This window comes from Cornus florida, unplaced genomic scaffold (assembly GCF_030987335.1).
Source record: "Cornus florida cultivar Cherokee Brave unplaced genomic scaffold, ASM3098733v1 CherokeeBrave_3.0.0_Hap2_Chr03, whole genome shotgun sequence".
NCBI lineage: Eukaryota > Viridiplantae > Streptophyta > Magnoliopsida > Cornales > Cornaceae > Cornus > Cornus florida.
In genome coordinates, this window is record NW_026775573.1 from 75,809,840 (window position 1) to 75,812,200 (window position 2,361).

Sequence of the window (2,361 nt, forward strand, 5' to 3'; positions counted from 1 at the left end):
AATAGAGCTCATGTAGAGCCACTAATTGCAAATCCTCCCATTGCTTTAAAAGATCACTATGTACCTAATGAATATAATGCACCCATATGCATTCGTCTTCCTCCATTTAGAGCACATAATTATGAAATTAAGCCATAAACCATACAAATGCTTCCAAACTATTTGGGGATTGCCAATGAGGAACCATACAAGCATTTGGATGAGTTTTTTGAAGTTTGTTCCACCGTGCAATACACGGACATGCCGGAAGAGGTATTAAGGCTTAAACTCTTCCCAATTACCCTAAAAGACAAAGCAAAGTATTGGTTTAATTAATTGAGACCTCTTTACATAACTTCTTAGGTAGAAATGCAACAAAAGTTTTTGAGGAAGTATTATCCCGTTTCTAAAACCAATGCCATGCGAACTTCTATTTGGGAGTTTTCACAAGGAGATGGGGAGATATTACATGAGGCATGGGAACGATTAAATGACTTACTTAGGAAATGTCCTCATCATGACATTCCTAAGTGGCAAATTGTCCAGCATTTCTAATAAAGTTTATCGAATACCCATAAAGGCATGGTCGATGCTTCAATGGGAGGATCTTATTTGGATAAACATGAGGATGATGTGTGGAGATTATATGAAAGCATGAGGGAAAACTCAATGCATCGATCATTGTGCTCTAGAAATGGTAGAAATTCCTATAATGACTCGGTCATTTTCCTTCCTTTCCTTTTTTTTTCAAATTTTATAGATAAATTTTTTTCATTGTATTTTCTTTTTTGTGTTTGGTTTCTCGTCACTTAGTATCATCTTGAGTGCTCAAAAATGGTTTCTGAGACTCTTTCCTTTGGATTGACAACTTTCTTTAAGGACCGAGTCATTTTCACATTTTTCATTTTTCGACACTATTCACCTTTCGTATTTTTTCCGTTCATCACTTTGTTGGCGTAACCTCACTTTTGTGCTCAGAGATGATTTTTGACTTCACGTACCTTCATTCTAAGTGGTTTCCCTGAAATACGTATTTTTACTTTTGTAGAAAAATACTCTGGTTGCTCCCCTAGTCCATAGGGGCATGGATGCATAGTTTCTTCAAAAACATTTTCTTTTCTTGGGGTATTTTTTGTAAATATCTTTTGAAGATATTTTATTTCAGGGGTTTTTAAGAAAATATTTTTAGAAGATATTTTTTTTTCTAGGCCAGTTTTGCAGTTAACCCTTTTTTTTTGGGACCATTTGGCAATTAATGAAGGTTATTGAAAAATGCCTCATTTTAAGCCTGGATCCTTGTACGGGGTTCATTTTCACTTTTCGTTGAGTCGCGTACTCTTATAATTGTCTTCTAGTCGTTTACCCCAATTTTAGGGTTTTTGACCTTAATTGCCGCCGAACTTGTTCGGGGAATATCTTTCTGCTCGGGACTCGGTTTTCGACGCCGTTTCTCTATTTATTCATTTTATATTATTTTGGTTCTTTTTCATTTATGGTGTTTTTCCGTATGAGCATGTTTCTGAAATTTTCACTATTCAAGGCATTTTTGGGCCTTTTTGCAATTTTGTAAAGTTTTAGGGCAATTTCGCGATTACTGAAAGTTTTGAATTATAAATAGGACCAAAAATAGAAAATTTTCTATTTTTTTCTAGACCTTCCTCTTCATCCATGGAATGTCTCTCTTGCCCAACATCAATTTCTTTTATTTCATTTATTTTGCCTTCAGTTTCCCTTCCATTTTCTGGCCAATCGGCTGGTCTTTCAGACTTAGTTCATTGACGGAAAATATCCCCCTCATCACTCTCTACATCATACTCAAAGGGCTTAAGTTTTGGAGGTATGTAGAAATTTTTACAAATTTTTTAAGGTTTTGAATCTAGGAACTTTAATGGAGGTTTTGAACCATTTGTAGCTGGATTCCAGGGTTAATCCATTGGGGTAGAATGATCTCCTCGGCGTCGGCCATGTTCCCACTGAATAGTTTTCCATTCCGCCGCCATTGGCCGGCGTTGACTTTCTGGCCGGGAATGCAATTTGAGGTAGAGGATGTTATAAGTTTATATTTTCGTTGTCTTGAATGCTATTGATGCTTATACAACTTGTATGCATGCTTTTATTCATAATCTAGAATTTAATTTAATTATTTTCTTTCTGTAAGATTTAATTCACATGGTTGTATATGTGATGGAATTAAATTGTTGCATGCTATTAAATTAGGCCTTGATATGTTTATTAACATATATTAAATTGAGAACATTTGAATAAGTATTGGGACTTTTATTTAATAATTTTCTTTTATGAAAGTTTAAGTCACATAGTTATAACTTGCATGAAACCAACTTGTAATATGATATTAAAATAGGCCTTGGTATGTTCTTTAAC

The 2,361-nt window shown here is 34.6% G+C and overlaps 1 non-coding gene across 1 annotated transcript; it reads right to left on the reverse strand.

Annotated features, from left to right (window-relative positions):
• Positions 1-399: 399 nt before the first annotated feature.
• On the reverse strand, positions 400-503 carry LOC132302030 (small nucleolar RNA R71). The gene has a single exon (XR_009480716.1). It is a non-coding gene; the product is annotated as a small nucleolar RNA R71 (small nucleolar RNA).
• Between the last annotated feature and the right edge of the window lie 1,858 nt (positions 504-2,361).